The 22,270-nt window shown below is 47.7% G+C and overlaps 1 protein-coding gene across 10 annotated transcripts in view; it reads right to left on the bottom strand.

The window, feature by feature from the left end:
• Positions 1-22,270, bottom strand: part of TIAM2 (TIAM Rac1 associated GEF 2) — a 240,898-nt gene that overhangs the window by 17,777 nt on the left and 200,851 nt on the right. The gene's annotated exons all lie outside the window — the stretch shown is intronic.

Below are 22,270 nucleotides of genomic sequence, written 5' to 3'. Positions count from 1 at the left end.
CTCTGTCCCCTCCATGGTTGATGGAACGGAGCTCAGTCACCCACACTAAATAGCCCTGGGAGACCCAGGAAAGGGACAGCAGTGTCAGGAAGGCTGGATCACAGGGAGCTTGGAGTGCTCCCCACAAATCCCCCCTTGGAGTTATGTAGCCTTGAGCCAAGTCCCAGTGTGAGTTGTTAAAGTGTGAGCTGCTGCTTCTGCTAGGAATGGGAGTAGAGGTCAGGTCATGTAGGAAAGATAATGTCCCTATTCCGATGGGGCACAGAGCCCACCAGAGGGCACAGGTGGGAAGAAAGCAATACAGCAAAGCCTGCTGAGGTCCATGGGAACCTTCTGGGAGGAGGGAACCTTGAGCATGTTCTCAGCAGGAAGTAGTCATGTGCCAAACTCAGGACATGGGGGAAGAAAGGCTTCTCATTCCAGGATGCGGGAAGAGAATCACACAGATTAAAAGACAAGGAGGAGTTGGAATGTCTGTGAGGATGAACAGCCTTCTATAAAAGTTCCTGCTTGGGTTTAAGCTCAGCATGCAAAGCCTTCTCTGGGAGAACCCATTTGTATATTCCTGCCAGAAGCTAGTGGTTTAAATTCTCAAATATGTCTCTTCCTTTTTGCCACCACCTGCCTGGAGCATCATCAGATTACACACAAAATCTCTCTTTTACTTCTCTTTCTTTCCATTCCTGCAACACACAAGATCCAGCCCAATTTACCACCTGCCAGCCTGGCAACTAGTCAAGGGCAGGAGCCTGCCTTTCTTTCTCATCACCCGCAAGGGCTCAGTGTTGAGACCACCTCTGTTGGCACTGATGTAGGTACTGAGTAACAAAGCAGCTTAGTCCTAATATGCGTGGTCAATATCCACCCATCCTTAACAGCTCAACTAAAACTGCTTTCTTCAGCTAGACGTCTCCATGCCTAATCTCCATCACTGTCTCAGGTAAAAAGGTGAACCCGTCGGAAGCCCCTCTTCATTCTCACTGAGTTCATTTTCTTTGCTTGGATATTTCAGAACGCTAACAACTCACACAAGCATACAGGTCAACGTCAGTGGCCAATTTGTCATGAAAACTGTCACCTGACCTTCTGAAGTGGCTCAAAGTAACAGCAGGACACCTGCCCTCCCTTCTGCTCTGCTTCCCTATTCTACACCCACCTCCCCCCAAAACAGTGTCTTTATATGATGGAAATAAGACAATCAACATTGACACACAACACTGACCTTCTGGCTAGACTTTCAACTAAATCCAGTGGGAACCAACCAAGGACCTGCTCTGTCTCCAGAGAAATAGAAAGCACCCCCTGCACAGGAAGACAAGACTCGCCAAGGTAAGAAATGCCGAAGCTCAGCCTGCGGCAGACTGGGAACCAGCACAAGCTTGTGTGGAACAAACAAGAAATGTGACATCCGTGAAATGAATGAGAGCACCACGTTGAAACAGGTTGTCTGGAAGGCGTCAGTGAAGAGCAGATTGTAAATGCTCCTGGAAGGAGCATGTTCCAAGGGAGAACCAGAGAACAAGCCAAAGGCACAAGGAAGATGGAGCCCAGTAACGTAGAACCCAACTCAAGGTGGGGGTGAAAGCGAGGCCCCCTCAGATGTCTACGAGGAGAACGCCCAGACTGCTGGCCTCTTTCAAGTAATCACTTCTCTCGTATTTTGACATGAATCTTGTTGCAAAAGTTAAATGAACCAAGTGGCAGATACTAAGCCTCCAACCAGACACACCGACACATCTGAAGTAATTCACTTCTAAAACAGTTCAAGCACGTGTAAGCACTAACGAGTCTCCTTGGATATACACAGCACCCCTTGTTTCTGTCCTTAACTGTAACACAAGCATATTGCTGGCAACACCTGTCAGAAGATGTTCACATTCAGGGTAAACTTTGAAAGAACAAGGAAACAGACTAGCAAAACGGTATTCATAAACCTATTTGCAGGGCAGGAATAGAGATGCAGATACAGAGCACAGACGTGTGGGCACAGCGGGGGAAGGAGAGGGTGGGATGAACTGAGAGAGGAGCACTGAAACACACACGTTAACATATATAAAACAGATGGCTGAAGGGCAGATGCTGTATAACACAAGCAGCCCAGTCCTGTACTCTGTGATGACCTAGAAGGGTAAGATGGAGTAGGGGGTGGGAGGGAGATTCAAAAGCGGGGCGACATATGTATACTTAGGGCTGATTCATGTTGCTGTATGGCAGACGCCAACACAATACTGCAAAGAAATTATCCTCCAATTCAAAATCAATTTTAAAAGAAAAAGAAAACAGATGTGGATCTTAAGGCATTGATTAGAATGCAACTTGATCTCTCAAAATGTCTCATATCGTGTTTGAAACAACCAGATCTCAAGGTTACTGAAGAAACTCCTAACTGTTCGGTCATGCCCTAGAAGCCTAACGACACAGCAAAAGCCAAACAGAGCAATGCAGCCAAAAGGCAGTTTTCAAAAGAAGATGGCAACCCACTCCAGTATTCCTGCCTGGAGAATTTCATGCACAGAGGAGCCTGGCGGGCTGTAAAGTCCATAGGGTCGCACAGAGTTGGACACGACTGAAGTGACTTAGCACAGCACATAAGAAATACTCATGGCTGGACCAAAGGAATCCAAATATTAGGGGCCCCAGGTAGGAGTATTTTTTAAAAGCTCCTCAAGTGATGCTGATGTGTGGCTTGCATGAGAACTACTGGTCTACCCATTAGTAGAGCGAGCCTTCTGCTTGCAGTTCCTGGGAGGATCATGCTGCCCCAAGGCTCTGCACTGAAGGATGGCCACGTAAAGCGTGTGTGGACCGAGCTCACAGATAAGAGGAAATAGATCAAACCTGTGACCCTGGTGTTCTGCGTCTGGCTCCACTAACAGCTAAACAGCCCAAGATAATAATACTGAGACTCTCAAGTTCACTTATTTGAAATCTCTATACTGTTATTTGCACCACAAGCTCTGACAATACAATTTTGCAACCCTGAAAAATAACAGTTTTGGGGGCTGTAGAATCCACATTAATAGCTCGCATATACCGTATAAAATAAGATCTGACAAAATGCACCATAAGTGAAATGGCAGCTGGTGAGATTGCAGCTTTCCTTGCTGGGATGTCGAAACTCACACCTAACAATGCAGTGTTAAAATAACGAGATTTTAAAAATAAAGTATCTTGCCATCTTAGAAAATCAGAATTCATTTTAAGAATACTTCTGGTGAGTCTAAGTTGGAAAAGCAAATGTTAGCTGAGAGTTTCATAGAAAATGTACTTCTGAAGATACCACAATGAAGTGCTACAAAGTCACCTCAGGTATTGTCTAGGGAAGTCATGTACGGATGTGAGTTGGACCATCAAGAAGGCTCAGGGCCAAAGAACTGATGCTTTCAAACTGTGGTGCTGGAGAAGACTCTTGAGAATCCCTTGGCCAGCAAGGAGATCAAATCAGCCAATCCTAAAGGAAATCAGTCCTGAATATTCATTGGAAGGATTGATGCTAAAGCTTCAGTACTTTGGCTACCTGATGTGAAGAGCCGACTCATTGGAAAAGACTCTGATGCTGGCAAAGACTGAGGGCAGGAAGAGAAGGGGACGACAGAGGATTAGATGATTGGATGGCATCACCGACTCAATGAACATGGATTTGAGCAAACTCTGGGAGATTGTGAAGGACAGGGAAGCCTAGCATGCTGCAGTCCTTGGGGTCATAAAGAGTCAGACACAACTTAGCAACTGAACAAGGGGAAGGCTGGGAGTATTATCTGGGATCAAAAGGAGGCTGAGCCACTAAAAGGGGAAGGATCACTATAACTGTGTTTGTAGATTGTTCTGAAAGAGTCTCCTGGTTGGTTATATTTCACTTCCTCTGTTCTTAGCAACAATTATAAAATCAAACTGTTAAAAGGTAGGATTCTGGGTGAATTTGATGAGCAGTTTCTAGAAAGAGCGACTACTCCAGTTGGGGTATTTTCACATGTACACGTGGTGATGGAGGTAGGAAGCTCAGACAAGATGGAGAGGAGCTGAGTTCTAGCCCTGGCTCTGCCCTGAGTCCTCCAAGCATCGGGGGCAAAACATTTCTGTCTTCAATTTCCTTAATGATGAAAGAGAAGAAGCATTACACCTCACCCATCAAGTGACCCCTCCAGTTGCCAGTCAGGCCAAGGAGGAAAGGGAACTCACATTTGTTGAGCACTTGGTGTATGCAGGGGGGTGAGGGGTTCTCGTGGAACTCACGGGCATTGAGTCTTCACCGTGTGACACACAAGACAACAGCTGAAGGGTGGGGGGTGGGGGACAGGACCTTGATGGCACAGGACCCACATCCTCTGGAGCTGTCTGCACAGTGCTGACCAATCCCGGAGTAGCAGGCAGATCATGGGCAAAACAGACTTGCTCCTCCGGTGGCCTCTGCCCACCATGCAGTCAGGGCTCTCCTGGCCCCAGGAGAATCCAAACACACCCCGGGCGTGCCCAGGATGCAGCCACAGCCCTCCGGAGGTCGCCTCTGCTCCCCCACATCTGCACACAACTGTGATTTCTGGTGGGCTGGTCCCCACTCCCCTCCACTCCTAGGAATTCTGCCTTGAAAGTAGGGACAGATGTTCACACATTAGGGCTGAGTGTGCATGTGGATTCAGCAGCTGGACAGTGTGTGCTTGTTCAGAACAAAAACAACACTGGACTTTGAAACTCACTCTAGTATTCTCTGGGGCTTCCCTGATAACTCAGCTGGTAAAGAATCTGCCTGCAATGCAGGAGACCCTGGTTTGATTCCTGGGTTGGGAAGATCTGCTGGAGAAGGGATAGGCTACCCAATCCAGTATTCTTGGGCTTCCCTTGTGGCTCAGCTTGTAAAGAAGCCACCTGCAATGCGGGAGACCTGGGTTAGATCCCTGGGTTGGGAAGATCCCCTGGAGAAGGGAAAGGCTACCCACTCCAGTATTCTGGCCTGGAGAATGCCATGGACTCTAGAGTCCATGGGGTCACAAACGTCGGACACGACTGAGCGACTTTCACTTCACTTCACTAGTATTCTCCAGTTCAGAGTGATCAATAAGACCTTCCCTGGTGGCTCAGTGGTAAAGAATCTGCCTGCCAATGCAGGAGACTCGGTTGGGAGGATGCCGTGGAGTAGCAAATGGCAGCCCACTCCAGTAGTCTTGGCTGGGAAATCCCATGGACAGAGGAGCCTGGAGGGCTACAGACAATGGGGTCACAAAACAGTCAGACACGACTGAGCAACTGAACAACAGTGATCAGTGCTGAGAACCTTGGGTTCATCAGGGGCCTTGCCTTTTATAAGAGAGCATGAAACTGATCTTTTGTTTACGAATTCACTTTTAAAACTTAATGAAAAGTTCCCTCTCAAACTATGTTGTTTAAAAAGGTAGTGATATTGACCCCCCAAAAAAGTTTCTTTTCAGGTTTTTAAGGTTTCAGTAAGCTGATCCCTGCTTGAAAGAAATGGTAAAGAGTCTGCCTGTAATGTGGGAGAACAGGGCTCAATCCCTGGGTCTGGAAGATCCCCTGGAGAAGGAAATGGCAACCCCCTCCAGTATTCTTGCCTAGAGAATTCCATGGACAGACGATGAGGTCACAAAGTGTCAGACACGACTGAGCACTAAACAGCAAACATAAATAAGGAATTAGAAAAGGGAGTGGCGACCCACTCCAATATTCTTGCCTGGAGAATCTCCTGGACAGAAGAGCCTGGTGGGCTGCAGTCCATGGGGTCACAAAGAGTCGGACACGACACAGTGCTAAGACATACACATAGATAAGGAACACCTCAGTCAGGACCTCTCAGTTAAGTCACTCTTCTGTGTTTGCAACAAAAACAGAAGAGTAACTATGTGAGGTGACAGGTGTGTTAATTTGGCTGTGATAATCATCACATATCAAATCCAGTTGTATACCTTACATATATATAATTTTTAATTGTCAACTATACCTTGATAAAAGTGGGGAGGGGAGACAGCTAAAACAGTTATCCTTGGTTTGGGGTCTTCAGTGTGTGAATAAGGACACTTGCTATCCTGGATTAGCTGTGTGATGTGTTTTTTTTTTTTTGAGGAGCCCCATTTCTTGGGAGTGGCAATAAAATCGCTCAGGGTAATGAAGTGCCCTGGCCCCTAGATTCTCTTTGGAGGAAGGCAGGGCTGAAGCCTCTTTCTCAAACAAGCTTGAATCCCACAGGTGCCCTTTTTAACCTTGATCCAGCTCAGTGCTTTTCATCCGACGCACCAGTGCTCCTCCTGGCCTGGATTAGTTAAGATCAGCTCCCGCCCCCACCCCCCCAACCCCAGAGCATAGCCACTCTGATGTCTGCTTTGCCCTTGTTTGAAGACATTACTACCTGAGGCTTTTCCATTTCCCTGTGGGTTTTGGAACCTAAGATGGGATAAGTACATCACATTATCCAGTTATTCCGGAACATTATTCCAGGACAATGGCTGTGGTTTCGTTTTGTTGTTCAGTCACTAAGTCAGTCGTGTTTTATGACCCCGTCTACTGCAGCACGCCAGGCTTCCTTTTCCTTCACTATCTCCCGGAGTTTGCACAAACTCATGTCCATCAAGTTGGTGATGCCATCCAACCATCTCATCCTCTATCATCCCCTTCTCCTCCTGCCCTCAATCTTTCCCAGCATCAGCGTCTTCTCCAATGAGTTGGCTCTTCACATCAGGTGGCCAAAGTACTGGAGCTTCAGCTTCCACATCAGTTCTTCCACTGAATGTTCAGGACTGATCTCCTATAGGACTGAACTCCATGAAATTTCACTGCCCTGTGCCTTGCCAGCAGCTGAGCTCCACCCCACCTTTCTGGGCTCAGGTTTCAATCCTGTCCTCATTTAGAGGCTTCAGGTACCACAAACTCGTTTGTCAAAGGCACCTGTTTGTATGACTTAGACTCCAAAAACACTTCCAGCCAAAGAAAAAAGGTCTGAAGGTGCTACGTAATTTGGGGAATAGTTCATAGGGAAGTGCTCCAAGGTGAATGACAACACTTGCAGCGTGCTTCACTTTTGAAGGCCTGGTTCAGAGGAAAAGGACGTTAACTTCAGGGGGAATCAGTAACAGACACAGTCAACCTGCTCCTAAACGGGAGGACACCTCACGCTGCTTAACTGGTTAACTGGTCACACACAATGTGATCAACATGGCAGACCCCCAGCTGCCACCCACGTCCACCTCTCCCTCCAGCCGTACAGATCAGCTCTATGCTGGGCCACTGACGTGGACCTAAATCCTAGTCTGAGTCATGCCCACAGAGTCTCATCCTGCCTGCCTGCTAAGTCGCTTCAGTTGTGTCCAACTCTTTGTGACTCTATAGCCTATAGCCCACCAGGCTCCTCTGTCCATGGGATTCTCCAGGAAAGAATGCTGGAGTGGGTTGCCATGCCCTCCTCCAGGGAGAGTCTCATCCTACCAGAACACTAAGCAGGAGAACCAGAGGTTCTTCCACAGGCCCTGCTGTCAGCCCTGGGTCAGTCACCAGCGGTCCTCGGGGACAGTCCAGGTCTGGAGAGGCGTGGCTGAGTGGCGCATGCTCAATGCGCTCAAACAGATGTCCCGGTTCACTGTCTGGAAGGTTGCATCAGTAAATCATCTCAGAGTGCAGCTAGGGAGTCAACTGTCCCAGCCCAGCAATCAGTTAAATCAGAAATGCTCCCTTGGTGGAAAAAAAAAATCTAAAAATAGTACAGAGGACTTTTCAATTCATGCTTTAATCCACTTTAGTCTCTAACTTACAGAAAGCTCTGACATTAATCCCAAATGGTCTCAGAGAGAACCCAGAAGCAACGCTGATGGAGAGAGTCAGACGACGGACCCCAGGTGAGCTGGGTCCCCCACGGGCAGGTCCAACCACAGACATCCTGTGCCGCCCCACCTCTGCCAGGTCAGGATTCCAGGGCCACACTCTGCTCCACGCTCAGAGGCGGCTGGCAGGGCCCACAGGCAGGAGCGAGGGCAGTCCAGTCCAGTCTAGCCTAGGGAGGGTCTCAGCGGAGGGCGAGAGAGGAAGGGGAGAAGAGGGGTGTATTCAGCACTGTGCAGAGTGAAGTGAGACGATTATTTTTATATTTGGGGACAATCATTCACTTTATGGGGTTTCCCAGGTGGCATTAATGGTAAAGAACCTGCTTGCCAAAGCAGACGTGATGCGGGTCCAATCCCTGGGTCAGGAAGATCCCCTGGAGGAGGGCAAGGCAACCCACTCCAGTATTCCTGCCTGGAGAATCCCATGGATAGAGGAACCTGGCGGGCTAGGGTCCATGGAGTCCCAAAGAGTCAGACACGACTGAAGCGACTGAGCACAGTACATTCACTTTATAGAGATACAATCCTTGGATTAAAAACTCTAGAGAAATGACCTGCGATTTCCTCGTACTTCCCTCAAAATGATACAAAAAGGATGAGAAAATGCTCACAACCTTTATTTTCTAGACCAGATAGTTCTATTTCTAAAGGCAGAATGGAAAGGTAAAACATAAAATTAAATGTAAGTGTGTCAGATGAGTGTTGTTTTATACTGAAAGGTAAAAGAATTAACCTAAATAAATGATGGTGCAAAAATGCAATGAAATCTATGCAGCAGTTACCAATGACGGGAAGGACTGGCATCTGTTGACCAAAAGAGGACATGGTTTACTGGAAAGGGAAGAAGTCAGTCTGCATTTTTTAAAGTAACTTGTATGTATATCTACTACATGGCAACCCACTCCAGTATTCTTGCCTGGAAAATTCCACGGACAGAGGAGCCTTGTGGGCTGCAGTCCATGGGGCACAGAATCGGACACGACTGAGCAACGGAGCACCACATGTAAACATCCGTGTGTGGATTTTTTTAATGGAAAAATATAGGTCATGATGGAGAAGGAAATGGCAACCCACTCCAGTACTCTTGCCTGGAGAATCCCATGGACAGAGGAGCCTGGCGGACTACAATCCATAGGGTCGCAAAGAGTCGGACACGACTGAGTGACTAACCACACACTCAGGTCATAAATTCAGTTGTTAACAGCACATTTCAACTTATTTTAATTTCTGTCTTATCTATATTTTCTCATTTTCTAAAAGTGGTTTAATTTTTTAAAGAAATTTCTTAATAGAATCCTTTCCTGATGCTTTCAAAAAGTGATTTAAGGCAGACGTGGGCTGAAAACCGTTCCGTTTCTAAGAGGACAGGGTAATGGAAAGACTGACACAGTCCCTGAACTCAGGGTGCCCAGAGTTCGGCTGGGAAGACAATCTGGGAGTGAATCAGTCAAGAGCAATTGGTACCCAACGGCGTGGGGTCTATGGGAACAGAACGGGGCGGCCTTCTCTGGTCAGAGCAAGGTCGGGGAAGGCCAAGGTGGAAATCAGGATGACCTCAAGGGAAACAAAGTTACCCACGCTAAGCGAAGTTCAGGGCTGGGGAGGGTGCCAGGAACTGAAGGCCAGTCCAGCCATGGCCCACAGCTGAGTCAGGTCATGTGGGATGTGGCAGGAGCCAGAGGTGGGGGCCTTGCTGTCAGGGACTGGGGGACAGAGGAGACCCACTTGGAACGTGTGCAAAGGGTCCTGACATGGCCCCCAGGCCGACCCTGTCACCTCCTGGGCACACACCCTACAGCAGGCAGCAAGGTGAGGGGCTATGATGGCTCAGAGAGGGCCACCTGAGCTCAGCCCTACCTGAGTGGGAAGCTCCCACCAAGGGCCTCAGCATACGCTCTGGGCAATGCTTTCTGAGACAGTTACTTCTTCCAAGACTGGAGCCTTAAACCCATAGTCCCTGGGTGACCACCATGGGCAATCCCCAGCACTGATTAACTCCTCCCTGACGCAGTTTTGTGCACCTGTAAATCAGGGGTCGTGTTTCACAGGGTCGTTCAGAGGATTCCATGAGGTCATTTTAAGGTTGTGAAAATACTTAACAGAGGGCAAGGGATGCAGAGGGCCTCCAAAGAGTTCTATCAGGCACAGGCAGTTTAACTTTCTAAGTTCTGTTATTTTTACAAAGGTAGGAGGAGAAACTTCCTCTGAGTTCCCTGAAGGGAAGACCAGAAAAATCAAATGGCTTATTTGTTAACTTTTTACTGAGCTCCTCCTCCATGCCACGCTTGGCTCTAGGTGCTGGAGATGAAGCCTGAACACAACAGAGGAAAACCCTGACCTTCACACAAGAGGAAGGGCAGAGAGAGGTGACAAGGACTCTACAGATGACAAAAAGTGGCACCCACAGCGTCTGGACAGAGGCGGAGGGCCCTGAAGAAAACCAGAAGTTGAAAGTGTTAGTCACTCAGTCGTGTCTGACTCTTTTGTGACCCCATGGACTGTAGCCTACCAGGCTCTTCTGTCCGTGGGATTCTCCGGGCAAGAACACTGGAGTGGGTAGCTGTTCCCTTCTCCAAGGGATCTTCCTGACCCAGGGATTGAACCTGGATCTCCATCATGGTACGCAGATTCCTTACCATCTTAGCCACCAGGGAAGCCAGGAGAAAACCAAACCAGGGAGGCTATGGAGGCCAGTAGGCTGGGCAGCCGCTTTAACAAGTGGGCAGAGGAGATGAACTTCACCTTCAAAGATCGGAGGGAGAGAGGGAGTGGCCGACCAGCGGGAAGAGCAGCCTTTGAGAAGGCAGAGCGCGTCTGCGTGGCACGTGTGTACCCAGCGGTAAGGGCCTGTCCTCAGGCGGCACACCCCGGGAAAGGCAGGTCCGATCCCCCGCCCGGAGGTGGGGAAGCGCCCCACGTGTGGCTATGGGGCTCCCAGGCCAGAGTCACCCCCTCGGGGAGGGAGCTGCTGATCCAGAGCCTTTGTGAAACAGGCCGGCTGCCTGCCTTCTGCTTGGTTTCCTTATTTAAAACTGGAGTTTGATCTGAATTCAGAAACGAAAAAGATGCACGCTGTCTCAGCCAAGGATGCTTCAAGGGCCAGGGCAGCATTTCGACACAACCAAGCACTTCTTTCACATAAAATATTGGGTGTTTCAATATCGCTTACGTATTGGGTTGGCCAAAAAATTTTGGAAAGCCTAAACAGACTTTTTGGCCCACCCAGTAATTTACCAAAAAAAAAAAAACAAAAAACGGTTCATCCTATCCAATAGATTATATGCCAAGTACTGCATTCTCTCATTTCCATTTCTCACCCAGAGAGATAAGGCTTACTTCTGATACATAGTTAAACTTGTCCATCAAGGAAGATGCATGGAAGCCAGAAATTTTCCTTAACTTCTGAGTGCAAAGATGGTAAAGTCTCCTACATACGAACCTCCCAGCTAAGACGTTCAAAGAGGCGAACATGCATCTATTTCCGGCCAAGGAACCAGAGCCTGTGCCATCGGCGTCCCCTGTGAGTGACACTGCAGCCGGCCCTCCGTCTCCTATTGCTGACGATCCTTCAGCTCTACCATCTCCCACATCCTCTCCCTCCAGCAGTCAGTAACTCTTCTTGCCTGTTCACTCGGTGCCAGCCCCTGTTGACCAGCCATTGTACTGTATTGCTGAACTTTTCAAGGTACTGTCCTGTAAGATTAAAAATGCTTTACTTTTTGTGTTTGTTTTTTTATGCATGATTTGGGTGAAAGGTGTTATAAGCCTATTATAGTAGACTGCATGCTATTTCACTTCAGTCGTGTCAGACTCTGCGGCCCTATGAACTGTAGCCTGCCAGGCTCCTCTGTCCATGGGATTCTCCAGGCAAGACTACTGGAGTGGGTTGCCATTTATTATAGTCCAGTATTATATAGCCAAGTGTGTTAGTTGGGTACCTAGACTAACTCTGTTGGATTTAAGATGCTCTTGGAAAGAAAGTCATTCATATGTCAGGGGCTTGACTGCAAAGAGACTGCAATGACCTCACTCTGAACCAAACAGATGCAGGGGTCAGCAAACCTTCAGGCCAAACCCACCCTGCTCGCTGCCGCTGAGGATACAATTTTATTAGCACTCAGCCTTGCTCCTTCATCGGCCTATGGTCAATTGCTGCTTATACACTGAGATGCAGAGATCAGTGGCTGCCAGAGCCTAACTTACTTACTACCTGGCCCTTGACGGGAAAAGTCTGCCAATCCCTGATATAGAGAGATGAGTCCAAAGGAGGAAGACTCCTCTTCTGAAATTAGGTCTGAATTCAACCTTGAAAAAATCCTCTCAAACTTTATTCTAAATTTTTAGTGAGTAAACTAAAATGTATATTTTTTAAATGACTTCTACATGGCAATTTTCTGGAGACTCCAAATAGCACCTTAATTCCCATAAGATATAAACTGTCTTGTATAATATGCTTTCAACTGTGTCAAAAACCAAGGGAACAACACCTGCGTGCTCACCTGGCTCAGATCCAGGCTTGGAAAAATGACTCAGATTCTCTTTAACAGTTTTTGCTTTCTTTTGTGTGGCTTTTTGATGGATGGGAGAATTCAGTCTGCTTTTCCTGTGACTTGGGTCATTAAAGCCTATATTTCATTTCTTTCTATGATTTTACCACTTAACATTCATTCTAAATATGTTAGTCTAACTCAAGAAGTCTCTCAACCCCTATCTTTCAACTCATGTTTTGGGAAAACACACACTTGCCTATGACTTATCCATCAACACTACCCTCGCCCACGTTCCCAACCAGAGGTATTTATCTCAGGTCTTAGCTCCCTCTTAATTCTCTTCCCTTTATTTTCTCTCTCTTTTGTTCTGATAATCACATAAATTCATTTAAACTTGTATATTTACAGTAACTCTCCCTCTAGTGGTTAACGTTTTCATTGAACACTATTATTCTAGTTGGTTTTGCTTACCGATGATTTTTCCAAACCCAACATTTCTATTCAAGAGTTGTGTCTCTAACTTTATTCCTGGCCACTGATACTATATTACTGAGCATTTTTTGCAGCAAAGGTCTTTAAGTGCTACACAGTCCAAGAACGTACTGAGATATTTTTCTAACTTTGTCGCTGTATTTAAAGAGAAAATGTGTCAATAACAACACCAGTTGTAATCCAATTCTGGACAGACTAGAGCTTTGACAAATCTTTGTTAGCCTCTAGTTTCCTGGGCAGGCAGAGTCTCTACTATAAACAGAAGACTGAGGATGACACAGCTGAATCTGGAAGGGGACCCTGCACACTGCTGTTCAACAGCTCAGGCTGGGTCTCACTGCTGCGGACAGCTCTGCCCAGCTACCCAGCCTGGACTGTCCCCCAGCCAAGCCCTCTCTGTGGATTTCTAGTTGGAATCCACATGGGTCCCTGGTTGCCTCACCTAGAAAAACAAAAAGCTGGGCAATACCTGCTCCCCAGCTGCAGACCAAGGCCTAGGAGCCATTCTAAGATGGTCAGGAAGCTACAATTCAGTTGCTCCTATTACAGTTCCCTGATGACATTCCTTAGGCATCTTAGATCAGCTTCCTATCGTAGTGTTACATCTTAGCTGGCTCTAACTGGTTAGCCTGGTCTACCTTCTTGGGCCTCCACACTCTTACAGACCCCTCTTATCTGTAGGAAAGCGGGGGGGCTGGGGGACTTCACAGAGCAAGGACCAATACCATCATCTTGTAATCTGCCCTTCACTGCTCTTTTAATTTTTTTTTTTAACCACACCGTGTGCCATGTGGACTCTTAGTTCCCTGACCAGGGATTGAACCAGTGGCCCCTGCAGTAGAAGAAGGGACCACCGTTCTTAACCACTGGACCACCAGGGAAGTTCCATGCACTTCACTGCTTTTAATTCCTGTTACCCCGCCAATGTCCCAACTAGTCCTTTTATTAAATATCATTACTGTTGCCATATGATAATTTTATCTCAGGAAATATTTTTGTAGGAATCCACAAGATAGACAAAAGCACCGTTTTTTCCTGCAATGTTTCTCCCAACACCAAAGAAAGACAGCAGGAAAAATAGCAAATAAAGGAGAAGCAATTTATTGTTTATCTGCAAATAAACTGTTTCTTTCAACCCTTTGAGGATGGGTTTTATTTTGGGTCTACATAAACTCTACAAGGAGTGAGCTCCAATGGAAAAATCCAACATGAAAAGGTATGTTCAGATCAGCAAAGTTACAAATTACTGGAGAAATGTTCTCCAGGCTTTACTGATGAAAATAACTCACTAGACTCTCTGCTTTATGCAGATATACCCAGGGTAGGAACTCTCAGCTATCAAGGCACTGAAGATTCAGGAAGAAATCACCAAACCAGCCCTGGGAGAGAAGAGGGTTTCTGTTTAGATATAAGTGGTCTTCTCTCTGTACTTACTTACACCTTCACGATATACTTTTAAAGATGTTTTCCTAAAGACCAATATCTACTTTTTATACTGTATGATTTTAATGTTAAGGTTATCATACAGTGGCAGATTTTAAAACATGAATTGTATCTACTGAAATAATTTTTGGAGGTAAAAATATTCACATATGGCCTGCCCCTAGTACAAAACCACACAAATTTTTTAATTTGATAAAAAATTATCAAACTAATTACTAGTCAGATGCAAATATCAGATACTAGTACTCAGAATTCTGGGACTTGAGAACTCTTCTGCAACAGATTTCAAATTTGCTGACATTAACAACTATGGGAATTTCATTATAACTCTATGAAATAGTGTTTAAAAGCCAAAATCAAAAACAATATCAAAAATAACACATCTACGCTGCTTAACCATGTTTGTAAATTAAGCCAAAGAACTAAAAAGTTGTGTCCGAATTTGTAATGTCATACCTGCAATTGAACAAAGAGAGTTGCTCTGCTTTTAAATCTCTTGTATTTAAAGGCACTGTTAATTTATCTGGTTTTCCCCTTTCATCTCTAATCAGCACCATTCCCCTTACTGGGTGTGGTAGAAAGAACAGGCTTTAGAAAATGACAGAGCTGGATATGAACGCTGGCCCCCACTAACTGGACCTTCAACTAACTTCTCCCATCTCAGTTCTCTCAGAGTAAAAGGGGCTCATGATATCTATCCAGTAGGGCTGCTGCGGAGAAAAGGGGTCTCAATGAGATGCTGTGTATAAAATTCACAGTGACACGAAGAGCCAAGTTATCGCATGCCGAGGGCAGTTCGCAAAGTCATTTCACTTCCATGAACCTGTCATGGAAATATAATCTTATTATTATTTTATTTTTTTTTAGCAAATAAGGATATAAGGACTCGGGGTAAGGTGGTTTTCCTAAAGCCCACGGACCAGGGAGATGGAGCTAGTCTCTGGCACTCAGATCTACCTCCTGTCTCCCCCTGCAAGAGCAAGAGATCACCTCTGCTCTTCAAATGAGCTCAGCAGGGGATGGAATTCTGATAGGGAATCTCCTTATTTTTCTTATATATCCCACCCTCCTAATGTGAACTGCAAAAATGTGGTTGGAATAGCCTTGGCCCCAGGGATGATCAGATCCAACTGACGGTGACGCCAACACTCAGCGGAGGGAGGAGCCTGAGACATGCAGAACGCTGTAACCTTCTCCAGGAGGAACCGAGCCGTGGTTGCTCCGATCGGGACAGGCAAAGGGGCCGTGAGCTGATTTGGGGGAATGAAGGAACCACTTTCTTGCCTGAATTTGGTGCAAATTATGAATCCTAAAGACCTTCTCTGGGCATTTCCACTTCATCACTGACAATCTTGCTGTGTCCATCAGAGCTGACACAGACGCACAGCAAACAGAGGTGGCCCCACTGCAGCTTCAGGAGGGGCAGCCCGACCCCTCCCCATATGCCCCCTGTCCCGCACGAAGGCCGGTGCCTTCTGACACTGACTTCCAATGACAGCGACTCCACGAGGTTTCATCATCCAGGACACCCCCACACTCACTCATGAACATGGGTAGGGACTTACGGAGAGAGGGTCCAGGTGCTAGAATTTGTCTGAAACCTGCTGCATCCCCTTTTGCATAAAAAGGCCTAGATTTTCAGTTCTAACGTTTGCCTGAAAATAACGCTTGAAATTTGGTTTCCAAAAAGTTGTACACTTGGGGCGAAAAAAATAATAAAAATGTAAAAAAAAAAAAAAATCAAAGTATTTGTTAAAATCCTGATAACCTTGATTGGACACAAGTAATGATAGAACCATCTGTCTTGAGTGCACACAGGTACACACTTCTGTGGCCTCTTGCTGCTGCTGCTAAGTCACTTCAGTCGTGTCCGACTCTGTGTGACCCCATAGACAGCAGCCCACCAGGCTCCCCCGTCCCTGGGATTCTCCAGGCAAGAACACTGGACTGGGTTGCCATTTCCTTCTCCAATGCATGGAAGTGAAAAGTGAAAGTGAAGTCGCTCAGTCGTGTCCGACCCTCAGCGACCCCATGGACTGCAGCCTACCAGGCTCCTCCATCCGTGGGATTTTCCAGGCAAGTGTACTGGAGTGGGGTGCCATTGCCTTCTCCTCTTACTTGTAGTTTAAATTTTTTTTGCTGGATTTTAGCAATGTGATCATCCAGTCTGTTACATTACTCTGGATTGCTTCTTATTAACAGGGTCTCAAAATAATCATCTCATATGGAACAGTGCCCACCTCATACACATTTATCTGAGACTTTAGCACCAACTTATGCCTAAAATCCCTTGTAGCTCAGATGGTAGAGTATCTGCCTGCAGTGCCGGAGACCCAGGTTGGAACCCTGGGTCAGGAGGATCCCCTGGAGCAGGCCATGGCAATCCACTTCAGTATTACTGCCTAGAGAATTCCATGGACAGAGGAGCCTGCTGGGCTAGAGTCCATGTGATCCCAAAGAGTCGGACACAACTGAGCGACTACACTTTCATCTCAAAAATCTAGCCCTAAGTAACAGAAATGAAGTAATAACACATAAACTGGGACGATGTCCATGTTAACAAATGGTTTAGCAATTCTGATCAAACTTCTAGAAAATACAAGCTGGTAAATACAAAGTAACCAAAGCCATGCTTCCCCAGGGTGAGGAGAACAGGTGACACAGGGAAGGGGCGTACAGACAGACAGACACTCATGCAAAAGCAAGAGACAGAGACGGCGTGACTATTATTCAATGTAAATATAAAACATTTCTGTATAACTGACTCACTTTGTGGTATACCTGAAACTCACACAGCACAGTAAATCAACTATCCTTCAATAATAAAACTTTTTTTAAAAGCCTCAGACATAGAAAATTGTTTTTAAGTCTCACCTGAGATTACTGATTTGATCATCAGTCTTTCCATCTTGGAAAATCGTCTATAAAATCATGACATTCAACGTCTCGCGTCTCGCAAAGCTACTAAGAGGCGAGCAGAGGATGCCTGGACCCACCCGGATGCCCAGAGCCCCCAGGCCATGTGGGGGTTGGGACAGGCTTCTCATCTGACTGTCCTTTATCTTATGGTTGCTGAACTGAGAAGGAAATGGATTCTAGTCTCCAAAGCCAGCTCAAAACAGCTTGAGAGGAGGAAGACAGCACGACTCCTCAAGCTATGCAACACTGGTAGCTTCTAAGCAGTTGGCATGAAACCCCCAGCCAGTGCAATGCCAGGCCAGGACTTCTTAAGCAATTGCTCAAAGAGTTTTCTCATCTGACATCTGTCTTCTGCAAACACTAGAGAACTTAGGTGACGGCCAAGGATTCGAGGGTGTGAAGGAAAGTGAGTCATGGGACCGAGGGAGGCACTGGAGGCTGAACAAACAAGGAGAGAGAGGAGAAGGTGGTGATGTACAAAAGAACGTGAGGGAGAAAAAACGGAAAGAATTGAGGGCATCTGTAAAAACATACCTCCGGTTTTCTTCTGGCTCCGTTATTAGTGACAAATATATTTTTTGGACATTTAATATATTTTCACTTTGAAATAATGTGAGATTTGGGCTTCCCTGGTGGCTCAGTACTAAAGAACCCACCTGCCAATTTAGGAGACGCAGGTTCAAACCCTGGGCCGGGAAGATCCTCTGGAGAAGGAAATGGTGACCCACTCCAAAACACTTGCCTGGGAAATCCCATGGACAAAGGTCCACGGGGTCGCAAAGACTCAGAAACAACTAGAGGCTAAACAACAACAAGCATGAGATTTACCAAAGAGTTGTCAAGGACAGTTTCTGTATATCTTTCATTCCCTTTCCCCTGACGTTAACATCTTATATGACACATACATTTTCTGCTGCCATGTTCCTCATGCGATTATCAAGAAAAGCAGGAGACTGGTTTACAAAATTAATAATCCCATCTTTGCTCTCAGCAGTTAGGAACCTGGGGTGGAAGATGCCAAAGACACAAATATCTGCTTGTGTGAAGGGATCCCAGGCAGAGTCCCTCCCCAGCCCCTGACCTCCATGCCTTCAGCCGCCCAGCCCCAAGGATGTGGCAAAGAAATCCTATCAAAGAAGAGAGCACGGGGGAAATCGCCAAATGATTCGAAACAATTTCTCAGAACCTTTTTTTTTTCTTTAGAGTGAAAGAGGTGACGCCGTGGGGCTGGGACTTTTATCCAAAGGTGAGAAATCTGCTATGAGTGATGAAAGACACGAAAAAGCACTGAGACTCAAATACACTGTCCCTGACCCAGCACAATCAGAGTGTTCATTCAACCATCTCCACGCACACAGAACAACTAAAGGCCTAGCTCAGAGCTCTCAGCAAGAGCTAACAGCTGAGAGCACCTTTGTGAAGGAGATTTCAGTAAAGGGATGAAGAATCAGTGTGATGATACCCCCACACCTGGCAGATATTAAAGATAAGATGGATAAAGATCCCCGGTGCCCAAACAGTGGCCAGTCAAAATTAGATGATAATTGCGGCTGTTATTCCTTCAAAAGAAAAGGAGAACGCAGCAGTTGTGACCAGCTCCCCTGCTGATGCAGAAGTGGCCGGGGTGATGTTCTCGAAAGAGACACACATGAGCCGCCTGATCCCCCCCCTAAAACTGAGCATTCAAACCACTGCCTCCTGGCCCCTCCAGACAGCTATTCATTTTACAAAAATGAGTCTCACACAATTCTGCTTTGGAATCAAAATTTAAATGCTTGTCCCCCCAACTTCACTTTTTTCCCCACTAATTACAGAAAATAAAACTTTTTGAAATGCTCCGACACCCAGCACACAACATTACAGCTGGTGGGCATCTAGCAACATCCACCCACCACCATCAACGTGGTCTCCTCGCCTCAACCTAGCGATGCGTGCAATCCAGGGAGGGGCGGTCATTCATCCGATGCTCCTCAGTCTCTTAACACATTGAAACACTAGAGCACTGAGAGCCAGCCCCACACAACCTATCAGGCTTGAAGACGAAAACAAACTTCAAGTGCCACTTGACGACACAAACACAGTGCTTGTCTTATTGTAGGTACTTGATGTTTGATTCTGTAATGTTCACCGTATTAAGTCAAGACAAGCTAGATGATTCAGATGTTACTCCGAGGGCTTCCCTGGTAGCTCAGTGGTAAAGAACCAGTCTGCCATGCAGGAGACATAGGTTCGATCCCTGGTCTGGGAAGATTCCACTTGCTGTGGGACAATTAAGGCCACGGGTCACAGCTAGTGGAGCCAGAGCGCCCTAGAGCTGGTGCTCCACAGTAAGAGAAGCCACCGGAGTGAGAAGCCCATGCCCCACAATGAAGAGTAGCCTCCTCTTGCTGTAACTAGAGGAGAGCCCAAGCAGCCATGAAAACCCCAAATATATCAATAAATAGAATCACGAACCCAGAGTTCATCAGTTCCTAAGTGGGGAATCCACAGATAAACGTCGTAAGATCAAGGAGCTCCCTAGAATCATGGGTGACTTTTTACATATGTATCTGTATGATATACATTTTTCTAAGACGCAATTTTCTAAGTGTCTATATTGACTCATTGGAAAAGACTCTGATGCTGGGAGGGATTGGGGGCAGGAGGAAAAGGGGACGACAGACGATCAGATGGCTGGATGGCATCACCGACTCGATGGACGTGAGTTTGAGTGAAGTCCAGGAGTTGGTGATGGACAGGGAGACCTGGCGTGCTGCTTCATGGGGTCACAAAGATTGGACACAACTGAGTGACTGAACTGAATTGATAGCTTTCAGCAGATTCTCCAATGGTCTGCTCTAAATAATTTCCTAAACAAAGTAAGAGAGGGAAAGCCTAGAGCGGATACGGGAATAAAGTCTCTGACGATCCCCCCACCTTCACTTACCATTACCTTAAATAACATCAATAACTGTGTGCAAGACCATTAAGTCCCCAGTATTCAGTCTAAGTGGATTCTTCTAAAACTTCTTTTTCTTTTAAGCGGCTTTCTGTCTTCATGAGAAGAAAAGACTGCCAAACAAAAGACCACTTTAGGTCACATGTTTGGACAGAAAGACAGACTGGGATGGGTGTCAGGGACTACAGACGCCCGGAGCCAGGATGGGCCGCCAAGACGGACAGACCCGCCCCTCAGCTGCACAGATGCAGGCATGAGATGACCGGTCCGAGAACAAAGGGACTTCAGCGTGAGGCCACCCCATGTCCAGGAGGCTTCCGCTGGGAGCCTACCAGCACTGTTTACAGAGGTTAGGGGTTGGCCTGAGAAACTCAGACTCCCTCCCTTCTCTCCAAACACCAAAGCTATACTCAAGTCTCCGTAAGTCCTTGTCCAATCTGGGAGACCGAGAAAGAAAGTAAAGATGGAGAAAAGTAGCTAAACGCCAAGGAGGATGAGGCTGTGAGCTTCAGGGAGGCTACAACTGCTACAACTTCTCCCACGACCGTATCCAAAAGCGCATGGCCCCTCCTCAACCAGCACAAACACAGGGAACTTGTCGCAGCCCTCCTGGACTCGTCCAGGCACCAGGCTCAAGGGAGAGACCTCGAGGAGCGGGCCGAGCGCCCTGTCCACCCCCCCGAGGTGGGGGTGGCCAGCGGGCTGCTCTGTCTGCCTCGGAAGGACCAACACAGCCCTCTGCAATCTCACCGTGGAGAACACGGGAGCAAAACCATGGCCCTGCTGTTCCAAAGGGCAGGACAAGGAAGGAGGTGCCCAGAACAGAATCCAGGGTGGCTGGTCGGTCATGAGCCTAAGACCAGGCCGCCCGTCCCTGCGGCCTCTGTCGTCAGGGTCAACTCTGGGTGGCTGGGCCCTGGGGCATCTTCAAGTCGCTCTCCTGTGCATCATTACCCTGCAGTGTGAGGCCGCGTGTGTCATCACCCCGTCAGCCCGTGGATCCAGAGCCACATCCACCTGGCAGGCCTGCCCGCGGGTGACTCAGCCGCCGCCACCCCAGCCCCTCCTCTCTTGTCCTCCTTGTGTGACTGCAGATGCCTCACCGTGACACCTTTTACTTCTTTCCAGAAAGAAAAAAAAAAAAAACAGGATGAAATGGGAGAGCCTGGAGGGGAGGGAGAAAGCGGGGGACAGGCGGGAGGAAGGGGAGGCTAGGGGACAGCAGAGGAGCAAAGGGAGGCCCAGAGGGAAACTGAGTCAGAGTGCCCACAGGAGCGCCCTCAACAACGCCAGGGCACAAGGGGGAGCGGCTGGGGGAAGCCTGCACCTGCAGCTCCTCTGGGGCTCAGGGTCCCCACCTCATAGATGGAACCAGGAAAGCAGGAGTGGCCCCAGGACTCCCCGAGCTGAGACCCACGTCTTTGGGGGCCCCACATGCCCTGCTGCCTGCATGTGGCGCCTCACCTCCCCTGTGTGCACAGGACCCCAGGGTCATGAAGTACCCCCCAGCCAGCTCGCAGCATCTGGTGGGCCCCCCATCCCGGCCCAGGTTCCCAGCAGGGCATTTGGGCCGCTGGGCACTTGTTGGGCATCCCCCAACCGGAAGGAGTCTCTGGTTCCAGGTGGCCCACAGCTCAGCCAGCTGTGACTGCCACTGGCCAAGGGGCTCTGTCCAGGGATGTGTTCCTGACACGGACCCCTTGAGGACCCCAGCCCATGGCCTCAGGGATGGAAAGGGAGAGGCCACCACCAATGAGATTTCTTCGCCCACTGGACATGCCCTTCTGTCCCAGACTAGGCCAGACAGCAGCCCGCTCTGGGCATGACGCTGCCCAGCTCATGGGCATCATCACTGGGCGATGCCCTGTGCCTGAGCATCGCCCTAGCACTGAGATCTGGTTATTTTTCTTCCTTGCCTTCTCTCCTTTGACACTGTGGGTGGCATCGAACCCAGCGGGACAGAGAGTATGAATGATCCGTGGCCACAAAGGGTCAGCTATGTCCCTTCCAGCCACTCCCAGCAGAGACTCAGCATCTCCCGGGCATATCAGCCCGAATGATCAAGGACAGACCAAGAAAAGTGGGGGGCTAATATCCTGAAGCTAGGAAAATGGGAAATTCCCCCACAAAAAAATCCAACAAACTACAAAGAGATCAAACGGCCTTGC

Source organism: Bos mutus, chromosome 9, assembly GCF_027580195.1.
Source record: "Bos mutus isolate GX-2022 chromosome 9, NWIPB_WYAK_1.1, whole genome shotgun sequence".
Lineage (NCBI taxonomy): Eukaryota > Metazoa > Chordata > Mammalia > Artiodactyla > Bovidae > Bos > Bos mutus.
The sequence above is the reverse complement of the archived record's forward strand: the minus strand, read 5'-3'. Positions and strand labels throughout refer to the sequence as shown.